We start from the raw sequence: 17,382 nt of genomic DNA, 5'->3' as shown, positions 1-17,382 counted from the left end.
TGATAAGCTTGCAGAATTATTATTTAAACAGCAGCCATGCTGAAGTCGGTGAGGGGTTCAGTTCCCGCTGGAGCCATCATGAAACGCTGCTGTGAGCTGCGACTGAGATGCAGTCTCGCTGTCCCCGACCTTCATGCTGAGAAGGAAGATAGCCATGCAGAATTAGTGTGCAGGCCTGCACACCTAGACCGGTGCATCTGTTAGTGCACTGAAACCCGTTTCCTGACATACAGTACCAAGTTATGGGGTTAGGTTATCCCAATAGGCCTGGCAGATAGGTACTCCCAACATGTTCCCTGTAGCATAGGGAAATTAGTGATATATAGGAGTAACCTTAGTAACATTGTGAACAATTAACATGGTTAAATTGTTTGTGGTTTTCACCATTCTAATAATGCTTATAAGAATGAGGTCTCGTCTTTCTAGTAATCACAGTTCATGTTTTATTTACAAAGATTAGAGCTTTTTAATAAACGTTTGAAAATGCATCATTGTGTCTTTGTGACACCTTGGGTTTGCAAAAGTGACAAAACGATAGGGTTGGATCTGTTTCCACGATTTCCTTGGGGATCAGAGTGGTCATGTTCAAGGATATCAGTAACATCTATAAGTAGGTTATATAACGTTAGGGGTGTAGATGTGATACTGGTGAGCTAGCCAAAAGACCAACATTTACTGAATATATAAGAAGACTCTGTCTCTATTTTAAGAAGTTTTGTTGTTCCAAATACAGTCCTACTAGATGCACAGGAACCGTATAACACCGCCCCTGGAGCATGGGCACATTACTATGTCCTTCCACTGTTCCCTTTTCTAGTCGCTACATTTTTCTAGGCAACGCTTCCCCACAGTCTCTTCAAGACATGTTGTATACACTTCGTGGACTTACAGTGCCAACCCCCCCCCCCCCCCCCCCCCACCATTGCCGCCTTATTCGTTACTTCGATTGTCCTTTAAAAAGGCTTGCTTAATAGTGGTTAATCTTTCTTCATTGTCCCTCCTTGTTGTCATTTGTTTCCTCCCACAGAGCAGTGCCTCACTACTGGTATCTTTCCACTCTGATGCTTATCTGTTATTTTGGGGGGCTCTTTGGTGAAACTTCCCTTTTCATTTGTAGAGCAATCTCTCTCTGCTTCATGTTTGTAAACAGGCCTGCATTCCATCTGCCTTTCCTCACAGCAGGGGTGGGGGAATCATATCGCCCGAACCAACTTGAATTTTATAAAGGGCAAGAAGATTTATTGTCTATTTTGTCAGACGGACAAGTAGACATTAAATCACAAAAAAGAAATGAGCTGTGGGCACTTTGGGGCTCACAGGCAATTGAAATCCGGTCAGAAATCCTTTGGAGGCCTTTGACTGTCTGGAAGCCAGTGACTGGGATCTATCTAGCCAGTGATTGGCTGGGAGAGTCTTATGCCAGACATTAGTGTTCTAGCGTGAGTTCCACACTGGTGCAGCCTACCTGCTCTTGGAACCCAGCTGCTGAACGTGCAAGGGCGGGCGTCGAGACAGAAAACACTTTTGCTGCTGTCTGGGACCTTGCGCTGCGGCCGGTTGGCCTTGTGGTGTCTGTCACTGCAGGGCTCGATCGCTCTGTCCATTGGGATCCGTCCAAGGCAGTCCACTCATCTTTGGTGCGCTGCGGGTAGGGTGACCAACCGTCCGTAAATTTCACGGACAGTCCGTAAATTGGACCTCACGTCCGTTGTGCGTGAGGATCCCTTTTACGGACGCCTTTTGTCCTTAATTCTGGGCCCTGCAGGGAACAGCACTGTTCCCTGCTAGAGGCCTCAACTCCCTAATGGGGCCGCCACAACCTCTTCCTCGGAGCGCAAGAGCAGCCCCACCCGCCCATTGTCATTCTGTCCGCGGGCTGATTGCCACATCCAGAATGACAATGGGCCAGTTTGGGCTGCAAAGCATGTGGTGGCCGGCCTCCTACAACCTCTGTCCACGGCAGGCATTCTGTCAGACAGAAGACTACCTGAGGGGGGTGGGGGTGGAGTTGTTTATTTGTTTCTTGGTTTCTTGGCGTTTGAAGAAGCATTTTGTTTTCACGCAGGAGGCCTATCGGCTGCCAGCTAGTTTGGGACGATTAGAGAGGCAAATCGGAGAGTTAGTTTGGATTGTGTTGTAGGCAGGAGCTTTCAACTTCAATGTTATTCTACACAGAAGACAATGTAACTAAATGAGGCTTGCAGTGACATGACTGAATTTAAGTATTTAGCAGTTTTGAGTGGGAGGAGTTTGGATTGGGTGTTGCCCAATAGAATGCCCCCTTAATTATCTAAATGCACATGTTGCTGAATAAACGTGTAATCATTATAGGCATCTGTCAGAGTAAAGCTTTGTTTGTCCAGTCTCTAAAAGGGGAGTCGGGGCTTTTTGGTGCACTGTGTGCATGGTTGCACATGCCAAAGGATACGTTAATTCCACTGGGGTCAAAGGCTATTAGGGTGACAGTATTGCCATTTTAGAACGGATGCATTTTCAATATTAAAGGAAGCCATGATTGCTGCTTTTTTATTTGATGAAACTAACAACCATTAACAAAGCCAATAGTTCTGGCTTGTTGCAGGTGTAACGTTACTTGTTGTGTTATTTGGATACAATGACAGAAGACGCAAAATACCAGTTAGGCGGTACACTATACTAAGCACAGATTTTTACCTTGGGTGTTTAAAGCCGCACCCTTAATTACATCAAACATCCACTTTGAAGAAACCCCCCCAGTTTTTTCATCCCACTTAAAGCCCTGGAAACAACACTGTCACAGTCACCTCATGACCTGACGCTGTGCATCATGCATGACTCATGGCTCAGATTGCCTATGTGCAAGGGCATAGTGAACCCTTCCCCACCCCACCCCTTGCTTTAGGAACTAGAGCAAGGGTGATGTTCTTGCTGGGCCTCTTCTGTCTGCAATTCTGCAGACAAAGGCTCAGCTCATAATTAAAATGAAAAAGTGGGTGAGTAAGCGAAGAGATGGGTGGATGACTGGATAGATTAGTGAAAGGGTGAATGGATGAATGTGAGGGTGAATGGATGGATAATGAGAGAAAGGATGGATGGACGAGTGAGTCCGTGTAAGGATGGATAAGACAAAATGTAAAAAGATAGATGCTTGGGTGGAAGGGTAGAAGGATGGGTAAAAGGGTGGGTGGATGAGTGAAAGGCTGGAGGTAAGAGTTAAAGGGTGGTTGATGGGCGAGTGAATGGTCGGATGTATCTGTAAAATTATGGATTGATGAATTGATAAGTTAAAGGGTGAATGGATGGACCCATGAGTGAAAGGTTGGATGTAAGGATGGATGAGTGAGTGAAAGGGAGGGTAAATTGACAAAAGGATGGATAGATGAGTGAAGGAGTGAAAGGGTGGATGGATGACTGATAGGATCAATGGATGGATTCATGAGTGGATGAGTAGATGGATGGATGGGTGGAAGGAAGGATGGCTAAGTGCAAGGGTCGATGGAGAGAGAAAGGGAGTATGGATGAATGACAAGGGTGAACGGGTGGAAGTATGAGTGACTGTGGATGGATGAGTAAGTGAAAGGATGGCTAGTTGGGTGAAAGGCTAAAAGGCTGGATGGATGAGTGAATGGATGGATGGATGGATGGATGGATGGGTGGAAGAGTGGATGGATGAGTGTACCGATGGATAGGGTGAAAGGGTGGATGGATAGATAATGAATGGATGAGTGAAATGATGGATGGATGAGTGAAATTAAGTGAAATGAGTTTGCAAATGGTTGAATATGTTTGGCTATGGATGGGTTGAATTATATACTGTTGTGTGAACTCCTCTGATGTGTCTGTAAAACTTACCTGTTGTCCCAAAGTTTTGTCCTGAATTTTGACCTCCTGTCCTGAATTTTTGTCTTGAATTTCGACCCTTTGTCCTGAATTTTTACACTCGCTGTCCTGAATTTGGACCCATGCCAGTTGGTCACCCTAGCTGCGGGGCACTTTCTGGAATCGGGAGCGACATGTTGCCATCTCTGATACAGTGAATGCTTCAACAGACGAGTCAGTCTGATAATTGGTTTTGCAGGGGCCAGAGCCTTAAGAAAAGTATGTTAACTGTGATGCTGCAGTCCGGGATCAGTTGGCGTGGGGGCAGGGTCAAATGTGTGGCATGTTCATTTACAGTAAGGCGGGAACTCTCCACTGCTATCGGCTGATCAATGAGGCGCCTATTGCAATGCAACCAGTGCAGTGTTGATAATGAGTGAAAGCACAACAAATGGAAGCTCACTATTTAGAGAAACTGACCTTTACTTTGTTAGTCTGCTTTTATGGATGAGGTCGCATTCGGGGGCACGGAGCGAACTTTTATACTTTTAACACCTGGCAGTCTTACAGAAAAGGCAGCCTTGCAAGATTTTGTGTGCGCCGTAAATAGACACATTTTTAGGTCTCGCGACCTATCAATGCGCGCAAGCGCATTGAGCGGAGCGAGAATTCATGTCGGCAAAATCCTGTTCAAACCAAGGGCTTTCAGCCCCGCGGTTTTCTTGCAGTTCACGTGAATCACGTGAGCAAACATGCACGAGCATTCACGGCCAGGGCTTCTCCTCCCCTAACAGCACTCCTCCCACACCAGCAACTCCCCCCTCCCACACCAGCACCTCCCCTCTCTCTCCCCGCAAACACAGCCTTGCCGTAGCAGCACTCCTCCCACACCAGCACCTCCCCTCTCTCCCCGCAAACACCGCCTTGCCGTAGCAGCACTCCTCCCACACCAGCACCTCCCCTCTCTCTCCCCGCAAACACAGCCTTTCCTTTCATTTCTCCTCCCCCTCCCCAGCCCGTAGCAGCACTCCTCCTTTTGCCTTTTCCCATCACCTCACCTATTTTATTTAAAACGCTTCCACCTCAGTCTCGTGCTTTCTATGACGTTGTATGTTTATCTGTCTCTTGCCATGTTCCTCCTCAGCGTCTGTCTGTCTTTCACTGTCTCTGTTGCTTTGTCTCTGTCTATATGTCCACCTTTCACTGTCTCTGTTCGCTTATCTGTATAGCCTGTCTCGCTGCCCTTGTCTCGCTCTGTCTCTGTCTATCCCTGTCTATGCTTGCATACCTATCTATGCCTGTCCCCGTCTTACTGTCCGTGTCTCGCTCTCTCTGTCACTATACATGACTTTCTATGTCAATCACCCTCCCACAGGCTTCCCCAGCGCTGCCCCGCCCCCTGCTTCACGGCCAGGCCATCTGTTCCCTGCCAGACACGCGCATCGGCAGCATTTCTCCAGCACAAGGGGCTGAAAAATAAAATATCTTTCACGGCAGCAAAGGCTTCACGCCTCCCCAAAGTCTGCAGTCTCCTGAAAGACCTAGAAATATCACAATGGCGCTAACTGAAAATAATTGAAGGTTTTGTGAGCATTTAATGCAACAGCACAGCAACTAAAAACGGACAGCAAACCAATGAACTAAAAAAAAGAAGTCCAAATTTCGAATGCATCACTGAGAAAATTATTTTCTTTAGTGGCTCAGAAATGTATACTAGCATGAACACGAGTGAGGAACGTAACAATACCTTACTACCAACAACAATGTAACAATATCGCATTAGTGAAATATTTAGAGATCATGAAACACATTAAAAACCATACCGAAAGATTTTGTTGACGCCATAATAATTCTGACAACTACCTCATCTCATAGAGCTCTTTTTATCAATTAAATGCTAGGACAGGAAAATAAACATAATATCTACTTGGAGTTTGATGAAGAAATCTATGCCCACTGTATTGCTAGTCAAATCTCATTTTTAAATTAAATAGTGCTGGATCTTTTGTCTTCTATTTTATACACAACAAAAAGATGTTTTTTAAGAGTGGGACTTGATAAATCTTTAGTGCATTTAAAATGCTTTTTTAGACTCTACTTCAAATAGGCTGTGTTGGGTGTAAAAGGATAAGAAGCCGAAGAGTTTCTTGCCAAAAATGTGATGCTCCTACTAATAGCAATGCACTGCAAAGAAAGCACTCCCTCGCCGGTGGAGTTGTACACTAAACACCTAGTAATAGCATGAGGACGGGATCGAAATAAGCCCCTGAAACATTCTACATGTAGTAACAAAAGGTGCACCAGGCAGCATTTCTCCAGCACAAGGCTCGCAAAAGGCTCTCCTCCCTCCCCACATCAAATGCATCAATCACCCTCCCACAGGCTTCCCCAGCGCTGCCCCGCCCCCTGCTTCACGGCCAGGCCATCTGTTCCCTGCCAGACCTCTCACACCTCCGTCACAGCATGTCGCCTTCTCTTCTCTCTGCTCTCCCCTCAGGCGCCGTGACATACTTCAAAGGCTTATCACTTCACACGGCCGCAGGCCGTGCAACCAGAGCACTTCAGTTGGTGTGCAGCCCCCCTCCCAGCACTGCCTTGTTACTCTCGGCAGCCGTGACTCCCTAAACACTTTTTATTTATATTTAATTAGCAGCAGCAGCATTTCATATAATGTGTTTCCAGCCTGAGATATTCGTCGCAGCCGTGACTCCCTAAACACTTTTTATATTTAATTAGCAGCAGCAGCAGCATTTCATATAATGTGTTTCCAGCATGAGATATTGGTCGCTTTTTGATCCTCGCGCCTTTTCCCTTTCAGTTTGAAGGCTCGAGGTCTCCTTCACGCTTCACTACTCACAGCGTATTTATTTTACATTAGAGACTCGTGCTGCTCTTCGTGCTGCCCTTCGCGCTCCCTGCACGCAGAATATTTACGTTTTGGTTGGCTTAGCTGATGCACACACACGCAACGCCACTCATCCACGCAACGCCACTCATCCACGCAACGCCACTCATCCACGCAACGCCACTCATCCACGCAACGCCACTCATCCACGCAACGCCACTCATCCACGCAACGCCACTCATCCACGCAACGCCACTCATCCACGCAACGCCACTCACCCACGCAACGCCACTCACCCACGCAAAAACACTCACACCCACGCAGTGCCACTTTCACCCACACAGCACCACTTTCAGACACGCAACGCCACTCACACCCACGCAACGCCACTCTCACCCACGCAACGCCACTCTCACCCACGCAATGCCACACTCACCCACGCAATGCCACACTCACCCACGCAATGCCACACTCACCCACGCAATGCCACACTCACCCACGCAACGCCACACTCACCCACGCAACGCCACACTCACCCACGCAACGCCACACTCACCCACGGAACGCCACACTCACCCACGCAATGCCACACTCACCCACGCAACGCCACACTCACCCACGCAACGCCACACTCACCCATGCAACACCACTCACCCACGCCACTCACCCACGCAACGCCACTCACCCACGCAATGCCACTCACCCACGCAATGCCACTCACCCACGCAATGCCACTCACACATGCAACGCCACTCACCCACGCAACGCCACTCACTCAAAGCAACACCACTCACACACGCAACGCCACTCACGCAACTCACACACGCAACTCACTCACCCACGCAACGCCACTCACACACGCAACGCCACTCACACACGCAACGCCACTCACACACGCAACGCCACTCACGCAACGCAACTCACGCAAGCCACTCACCCACGCAACGCCACTCACCCACGCAACGCCACTCACCCACGCAACGCCACTCACCCACGCAACGCCACTCACCCACGCAACGCCACTCACCCACGCAACTCACCCACGCAACGCCACTCACACCCACGCAGTGCCACTTTCACCCACACTGTGCAGTGCACAATAGGTCTCGCAGTAGGAAAGTTGGAGCTATTGGTTTTGTAAATGACAAAGCCCTTTATGTTTTTAAAATGAAAACAAAAATAAAAGGCATTGTTATTTGCAATTGTAATAGCTCCAACTTTCCTACTGCGAGACCTATTGGCAACGCCAGTGCTTGTTTAAACTGCATCTTTTTCCTGGGGTTAAACAAATACAGCTACATTTTAATAAAAGAAACACCACATAATGCAGCAGGCAGAAAGTATCTTCGTGATCCAGGCAATGTTATGTGTGCAGCGTATTTCACACAGCTGACTGCAATGCGGGCCACTCTTGGCGTCTGAAACATCGCAATGTCCACATTTTTGCCTGTGGTCTCCGTTCCTAATACCTTTCCCCATAGTCTTTCTTGCCTTTTCCTTATTCCATTACCTCCACCTTCCTTCCACTGCTTCTCCCTTAATCAGTGCCCCCACTTTATTTTCTAATCTTGCGCCTGCAGCAGAGGAAAAGCCTCACGTCCGTGTCAAATTTATAGGCTTAATCTGGCAAGAAAACTGTTCTCCGCATTTGGTGCTCATTCCTGTTAGCCTGTACCTCTATTTGTTAAAAATTAAAATTAAGTAGCAGAATGCAGCACATTTTTGTTTATTGTATTACTTTTACATTTTTTTACATCTGTATAGGTTAACACTGTCAGTATAAATGTTTTGCCTTATTACTTTCAGATTAACGCTCAAATACAGCAATAGCAATGTATAAGTGACCAGTCACCACTTGTGATGGGCTTTTCACTGTGTGGCAGGCCGGGATACCTTCTTTTTAGAAACTTTTGATCTGCTTGACCTAGAATCAACATTTTTTGCTAAAATATGGAGTTTAGGGAGCATGATTATGTGGCAAATTATGAGGAAACCGCCTCAGCTGTAGAATCTCATAATCAGAGTGGCTCTGCTCTGTTATAAAACAATCACGCACATACACAGGACCTGCCATCAGTGGGGGACCATCTGTCATTTGCAACTATATAAAATGGCCCAAATTACACAACGTTTTCAATATAAAGCAGAAATTATCAAAATTTAAATGTGTAGGTCTCACAATCACCTTTTATTAACAACTGCAGGAAATTATAAAAAAAATCCCACCTCAGAATGTTATGCAACTGCTGTATTGTTGCACTTTTACGTCAGCAGTAAAAATGCATCCATACCAGATCCAAGAAAAAGTAACTCTGCCACCTGTGTGGGTATTCGTCCTATGTAGACATAAAGGCTTGTTTTTCTTTTCCTACATGATTTGTCGAGTGTTTTTCCTGTGTGCCTTCTTTATACATGTGCCCATTTCGGAATATCCACGCATTATCCCTTAGACCTTCAGAAAGCTCAGCTTCTAAAAAAAAAAAAAAAACTGATTGCACAAGTTGCTGCAATGTTAAAACCTTATCTTTCACCAGGCTTCCCGATACTATTATATCAGCATCTGGCAACAGAATTATAGGATTTTCCCAGAAGATAACAGGCACATTTGGGTGGCAGTGGGGGGCTGGGGACATTGGAACGAGAGAGAGAAGTGGCAGAGAACTTGGATTTTAAAGAAAAAAATGACTAGTACTTCACAAATCTTAGTGAGACAAACCTGCACATCTATTGCGGAGCTGTAACTCTTCATGTTTAGGGAGCTTACTCTGCTGGTGCTATTACTATACCAGTACTGTGCACAAGAGAACATTGTTGCTACTGCCAGTGCTGCATATGCTACTTGTGTGGGAGAAGAATGTGGAGATTTCGTAGTGAGTGCACAATAGTATAATCACACCTCACCTGCCCAAGAATGTAAAAGGAGAGATTGATTTAACTGCCCATTACTGCCTCTTGTGTGTTTGTACTTGAGCATGCTGCCTCCGCGAACCACAGCACCTCTGCTACGCAATTTTGGCTGCCACTTGAATCGTTCATAAGCTCTGCCAAGAAATGCAGTTAATCCCACCCACACGTTTATCAGATCATGTTCACATGTGAGGTTTTTTTAAGCTGGACAGTTGGCCCTAGGATGGAGAACATCCTTCTGTTCTACAGGTTCATATTCCGACAGTCTGTGCCAAATATGCTTCAAGAAATGTAGTCATATACTAGTCTGCACTCTGTCTTTAAGTACTCTTTCTCTACAATTGAAATTTGTCAAATGCATACTGGTTGATAATTGTGTGCAGTGCACACTCACACATCTACGCACATACTGTACAACCAGCCAGTACAACAGTTGCATTTAAGAATGCATGACCATGCACTGCATTATGGACTTGCACTTGAAATCTATATTGCACAGTATGTTGCATTGATTGCAGTGCAGTTTCTCTCCGTGCAGACCCACCATAGTGATTTATGGAATAATAGGTGGGGCAAGCAGATATCTTCCCAGGACAAGTAGATTACTGTAACATTTTGTCCATTGGCCAAGTAGACTTTTGAGAAATTTCCACACCCCTGTCACAGCCGCTATTTTTTTTCTTGGTGCTTTGTAAAGTGCCACGTTGCAGCATGTTTCCCATTATTAATTTTCTTTGTTCCTCATACTTACAGGGCAATTTAATTATATATAACTTAGGTAAATGTTTAAAAGATATGGCTTTTCACTCGCTCCGCCTTCTGTAACCTCTTTCCCCCTCCCACACGCCCCATCCCAATCCAGCCAGAAGGCCCTCACATCTAAGCGCACTGCTTTATCTGTTAGGAAATCTATCTTACAGCAGTAAACAAGATCCCAGTCTTCCTCTTTGTGGCATCTTGTAAAGCCTGACTTCTGCTTGCCCAGAAAATCTATTTTGCCAGTAATAGGTTGAACATGTTCTGCACCAGTCCTATAGCAGTTGACAATCTGTTGAGAGAGATATATATATATATATATATTGTATGTGTATGGGCCAAATGTTGTACAGCAGTAAATGGCATTACTTAAACAATCACAAGAATAACATTTACCAAAAGTAAGGTTCCTCAGGAGTGGCATGTTAAATGCTGTTCTTGATTTTCTTGATTCTTCTCTTCCACCCCCTCCCCCTCCCCCATGATCCATTCCTCCTCCTCATTGTTGCTGGTTATTTCTTATTTCCCCAGTTGTCGCTTCCTCCTTGTTTAAAATGTGACCTAGGAAAGCAGCAGATTATTTTATAGAAATCGCTGCTGGGAATATTCATTTGTGGGAGTGGCGATTCAGTACGATATTGTGCTGTTTTCAGGTAAATACCTGACTGATCACGCAATGTGGTGCCATTTGTATTGGCTCTTTGTTGGGGTCCCTCCGGTATTCTTATGCTCTCCCTTCTTTGCCCAGTGTTTGGACTCCTCCTGTCTCTGACATGCACCTCCCTCTACCTCCTTATATGTCCTTTCTGGGTGTCTGCCCCATCCCTCTGCGGGTTTGTTAGATCATTCACAGACCCTCTGCTCTTATCGCAGTCCCTTGCTGTCTATTTAGCTTCCCGGCCCTTTGGTGCCCCTCTTGTGCCCCGCCCATCCACCCATTCTGTGATGCTTGCCCTCAATTTCTCACGCCCTCACTCGACTCTCAAATAGTCCTGCACAGTTGGAGCCGTCTTGGTGAATTGCAGCGTTGTTATTGGCTAGGGGAGTCAGGACCCTGGGTGCTTCCTGCTGCCGAGGAGCGAAAGGGGACCAAGATGCAGCAGCTGTCCATGAGGCTGGCCCAAAGTTACGTTTTTTTTCATTTACTACCACCCCCCACCCACCACACCACCCCACCACCCCCTTTAAATAGCGGCCGCCACTGGGTAAAAGACATTACCATTTAGAATGCCAATAGCTCTAACTCTCACAAATGCGAGACTTATTGCATTGCAAAAGTCTGTATCTTCTTGTTTGCACTCTCCATGAGCCTGCATGTGTTTTGGAGCTGTCTCGCTCGTGTGCTTCCCTCCGCCCACCCTTCCTCATAGTGCCTCTGTCGCCAGTGTGCTTCTGGACGACACCACCCTCTTTCTCTCTTGTTGCTTCTCTCCCCCTTCACCCACCACCGGAACAGGAAGCAGGCAGCCAGGCTCCCTTCCCATTGCCAATCACAACCAGCCAGGGTCTTACAGGGAGGCCATGGTCTTCATGCAGGCTACATTGCAGCCTGCATGGAGAAAGTGCAGAATGCGCATGGCTGGTTTGGGCGGCCCCCGAGGGCCGACCAAACAGTCATTGAGCCCTCAGGAGTGGCCACACCATTCACTCCCCTGCCTGCTCACAGATCAGCCCTGCCTGCCCGCAACCAAACATAAAATGGTAATAACTGAAAGCTAATACCATTTTATGTTTCTGCTTCTCACATTGGCAAAACCAGTGGGGCGATGCTCCTCCGCCCTAGTGGAGGAGCCGCCCCTGATTACTAGTTCATTATATCTTTTAAAGCGCCTTTGCTCTCCATTTTAAAACTATGCATTTGAACTGTTTTTTCTATCGGTAAATAAAAAAGTGTGCTTTTGAAAGCACACATGTATATGGGTGTCTCATTAAACTGTTTTCTTTTATACAAAAACTGAAAATGCAATTCCCATAATCTTTGCGTGTCCTGCAAGTGTCACGTTCAAGTATCTGAACAGCACTGCCCTCTAGCTGCGGAAACTGTACTGTTCTAGACAAGGCGCCTCATTCCTCTTCTGATGTGCAGCTGTTTTGGGCACACCATCCACAAACAGACTTTTTTGCAAAAAATGTTTTGCTGAAAGACTAGGTATGATATGAGACCACTTCTTTTGCGGTGTACGCATTGAGTAATGCCCCCAAACCACCGTCTCGCCGCCCTTTCACTCTACACTGTCAGCAGAGGGGATTATCACTCGTGAAATGGGCACCAACACACATGAATGGCAAATATCTGTATTTCCTATCTATAAACTGGCCAAAATCAGAAAACTTGCACGTGTTAGACAAGCGTGCACATATTACTACTGACACTCGCCCAACTGAGGGTGATAATATTAGCATCATCACTCTCCTGCTCCTTCCTGCAATTGTTACTCCGGGAAATATTACAAAGAATAACTAAAATTAATAATAAACATAATAACCGTTTATATTGCACTCTATACAACGAAAAACATACCAACTACCAAACCAGTGTGGCACCTTTATCAACCTCGCCTGGACGAAATTTGAGTTAGCCCTGCCGAGTCTGAGAGCAGCGGGTATTCATATCCGCAGCGAGTCCATTGTGTATCTCTGAGGCCTCTGGCTTGTGGTAACTCTGTGTAGCTCGTCCTATCTCAGTAGTTGTGCAATTCTGGAAAAATACATGAGGTAAGAACCTGTCATCTAGGGTACAAGTTATAAAGACGCGAGGACCCTTTAACTGCTCTGGAGCTTTGAAATTGTCTACACTGAAGTTTAAAATGCCCCAGGATCACACTGATGTTCTCCAATAATCATGTAGCCAGACATTAAAGGTCTGTGTCTACATTATGAGGGGTCTCCGTGTTAGAGAGCATTAGTTAGTCCAAATTCCTGGTCTATCCCCGCTGACGTGTTTTCAAATGTTCTGCAGGCAGTGTCACAGAAATATTCAGGAACACTTGCCTGGGCCCAGTTAAAATAAACTGTGTCGTCCCCTCATGGTTCCAAGGCACTTCCAATGTTTCATAGACAGTATAGTGAATTCATTAAAATTGCCTCATGGACTTGCAGGTTCGGCGGCTCTGGAGTCAGTGCGGTGCTTAATTTGTAAATTAAATAAATAAAATAATAAGTGAAAGGGCTGAAAGATATTCTCAGGAGCCCACTTTCAGGGTTGCGGAATAACAAGGTTGCTGATCCTTCACATTGTTTCTTAGTTTCAGCACCCTACACATACTGTTTTCCTGTCTTTCGCCTTCTTTTTCTTTCCACCTCTTCGGCCTTTCAGTCTCTTGCTCTGGGTCAGAGTCTAATGAAAAACAATAAGTGCTTGTCCCCGAACTTTCTGGTTGTGGAAATTATTTTGCAGCATGGTGGCTGCTTTCAGCATGGCCCAAGCCCAGTGCTGGCTGCAGTGCCAAAATCAGGTGTCCACATTGCTGAGCCCTGGAACGCCTCTCAGGAATGGCCAAGGCACTCTCACTCACTGTATAAGAACTTTTTAGGTCTCGCCTAGCGAACGCAGCACATGCGCTGCTGCGCCTTGGCGAGTCTCTATTGTTGTGGGTTTTGCTAGCGAAGGGAGACAAACCATGTGCGCGAACGGACAGGCGATGTGCACGCACATGGCGTCTCCTCTTAGCTTTCAGTTCATGTGCGCGCGCACTGCACAGCATCTCTTTTGCTCGCGGGCTTGTTTTTACAATCATGCGCTCTATGGCGATTTTACGAGGCTGGCTTGTTTTCTTCTGGCTAATGACTTGGCATTTGGTTAACTGATGCTGAATCCATTGAAAGACCCCCTGCGTTCCTTAAAGGTAATCTACACATCATGTGTTTGCAGAGGACATTGGTGCTGTGAGGTATCGCAACCAAAATATCCCGCAGCACCGCCCCGGCGAGCTCTTCAAGATGTCAACTGTCCTTCATCAGCATAGACAATGCCTCATTTGTAAACCAACAATGCCCCTTGTTCTGTGTGCTTAAAGCTGGCCATTGCAGCTTGGGTCAAAAGGTCACAGGAGATCAGATGACAAGCCGAGGCATGAACTCACTGTGCGGCGTCACTACTGCTTCCATTTTATCTAAACAGGAAGTACAGCAGCAGCTGCTGTGGTGTGCAGCAATTGCATTTCCTGTTTATGAGCGTAAAAGGCAGCAAGGCAGGAAGTGATACCGATAGTAATAGGCGACCATGGTGTCGACGTTGAAACGGGATACGGTTCTAATACCCGCTTCCACAAACCCGACTATCGTGTGCTTCTAGGCAAATCGTTTAACCTTTGCCTAACAAATGAAATATAATGCATTCATTAATAGGTCAGATCTAATGGTGTAATTGTAATTTTTAAAATTTCATATCGGATGCGCACGATCTTGTATCATCCTCCAGCACCCATTATTGGGCATTGAGGATTTAGGTATCTGGGGTACAGCCTTGAGCTGGCTGACTGACTTCTTAAGCAACAGGACACAAACAATTAACCTCGGTTCCTATCGTTCCCAGACCACCTCACTCACCAAGGAGGTTCCACAGGGCTCTTGTTTGAGGCCCACGTTGTTCAACATCTATGTCACCCACTTGGCAGGGCTACTGAGGAAACTTGGCTTCATTCCCATCTCATATGCTGATGAATACGCAACTCCTACTCTCTTTTGACAAATCAAACCCACATATACAAGAAGGATGAAAGGCATTGCACAGTGGACGAGCGACAATTTCCTCCAATTAAACACTGAAAAATCCGAGATCATGCTGTTCGGAGAAGCAAAAATTGAGATGGTCCCCAATTGGTGGCCAGGGGAATTGGGACCAGCCCCGCCCCGCCCCCACAGCAGACCGTGAAAAACCTGGGAGTGCGAGTTGATCAGGAACTAACATTAGAGGAACACGTAAACGTCCAAGCCAGGACTTGCTTCCATACTCTTGGCATCCTCCGAAGGTTTTTTCCCGTGCTGCCATCAGCAACCCGAAAAACTCTAATCCAGGCATTGATTATCAGTCGCCTGGATTATTGCAATGCTCTGCTGATGTCTGCTAAAGAAAAATCCCTAAACAAACTTCAGATAGTTCAGAACACTGCTGCCCACCTAGTGAGCAATTGCCTTCCCGACGACCCTCTGCTCCACTTCTCCGCAAACTCCACAGGCTCCCAATAAAAAAGAGAAACGCATTCAAAATCTGTTGCATGATGTACAAATCAATACACAACATGGGCCCTAGCTATCTAGCCCAAAAGCTGGTCAGATATACACCGACCAGGCCCCTTAGGTCTAGCCATAATAATAATAATACGGAATTTTCTAAAGCGCGAACAGCTACCTCAACAAGGAGGTGTCCAGGCGCTACAGGAACAGGTTTTGACCATGAGGACTAGGGGGGATTAGCATCTAGCGCGGTTGGGCGAAGAGCCAGGTTTTCAGCATGCGCTTGAAGCAGAGCTCGGAAGGGGCCTGCTGAAGAGCTGGAGGCAGGGAGTTCCAAAGTGTCGCCACGTTGGCTGAAAAAGTCCATCCTCCCAGCCGAGCTCTCTTTGCTCGAGGAACTACAATCTGAGCACGGCTGTTGGATCGGAGGGAGCGAGCTTGGGTGTATCTTGGTAGTCGGGCTTTCAGATAGTTTGGGCAAGTGCCATACAGAGATCTAAAAGCCAGTGTAAGTGCCTTAAACTTAATTTGGCTTGCTACTGGTAGCCAGTGAAGTGAGAGAAGATGCGGAGAGACCGAATGCTTGAAAGGGAGCCGCAGTAATAGTCTCGCAGCTGCATTTTGGACCAGTTGCAGTCGCTGTATAAGGTATTTTGGTAAGCCCAGATACAGACCGTTAGCGTAATCCAGCCTAGATGTTACTGTGGCATGGATTACTGTTTTTCGGCAATTTACTGGTAAGAGTCGCAGAATCTTATGTAGATTCCTCAATTTACATAGGCAGCAGCCAGCTATTTGCTGGATGTGTGATGCAAAGGACAGACTGTCATCCCACCGCACTCCCAGATTTTTTTCCGAATGGCTGGGCGAGGGAGCTTGTCCCATCTCCGCCGGCCACCAAAGATCAGAAGGAGGGGGGGGCCTTTGCCAAAAAAGATCACTTCTGTCTTGTTAGCGTTGAGTTTCAATTTATTTGTGTTCATCCAGCAGGCCACATCTTGAAGACAGCCCTTGAAGCTCAAAAAGGACGCTTCCGACACCTCCGAATACGGGAACACCAGTTGGGTGTCGTCGGCATAAGAAATTGCTTTGACCCCCCAATTGGCAATCAGCGTAAAAAGTGGAGCTAGGTAAATATTGAATAATAATGGGCTAAGATCTGATCCCTGAGGGACGCCACAGCTAAGGGCCTTAGGTGTTGAGGAAGCTGTCCCTCGCGCCACCTTCTGTGTTCTCTGGGTCAGATACGACTGTAACCAGCCCAGTGCCTGGTCCTGGATGCCTATCTCAGCCAGTCGTGACAGCAATCTAACGTGGTCGACCGTATCAAAAGCCGCCGACAGATCCAGGAGCACCAGCATCGCTGAGTCTCCTGAATCCATCGACCACCTCACCGACTCTGCCACCTCGATTAGTGCTGTCTCCGTACTGAAGCCGGGTCTAAAGCCTGATTGCGTCTCATGTAATATTTTATTCTCTTCAATAAATTTATTCAGTTGGCGCTGGATTACTTTCTCCAGCATTTTGCCTGGTGCTGCCAACAAAGAGATCGGACGAAGATTACTAAGGTCCATGGGGTCCCCATTTGGTTTTTTCTTTAGTGGGAGGAGAGTAGCATGTTTCCAAATATTCGGGAACACCCCGGAAGAGATGGACGTATTCCATATTTGCTGAATTGTGGGGGCTACAAAATCAGCTATGGTGTTCCACAATTTAGGAGGGCAGGGGTCGTCGGGTGACGCAGATTTACGATTTAATTCTTGCATGACCACGTTCAGGGCTATCGGTTGGAATTGTGTCAAAGTCGCGCAGTCCGACATTTTTTCAGCCAGATCCATTTTTTAAGTTTTCTTTTCTGGCCCAAAGGACTCCTAGACTAGTTTGATTTTTGAGTCAAAGAA

The 17,382-nt window shown here is 46.6% G+C and overlaps 1 protein-coding gene across 2 annotated transcripts in view; it reads left to right on the top strand.

Annotated features, from left to right (window-relative positions):
• G6PC3 (glucose-6-phosphatase catalytic subunit 3) overlaps positions 1–17,382 on the top strand; it is a 72,709-nt gene that overhangs the window by 28,934 nt on the left and 26,393 nt on the right. The window lies entirely within an intron of this gene.

The sequence above is a fragment of the Lissotriton helveticus genome, chromosome 5_1 (assembly GCF_964261635.1).
Source record: "Lissotriton helveticus chromosome 5_1, aLisHel1.1, whole genome shotgun sequence".
Taxonomy (NCBI): Eukaryota; Metazoa; Chordata; class Amphibia; order Caudata; family Salamandridae; genus Lissotriton; species Lissotriton helveticus.
The sequence above is the reverse complement of the archived record's forward strand: the minus strand, read 5'-3'. Positions and strand labels throughout refer to the sequence as shown.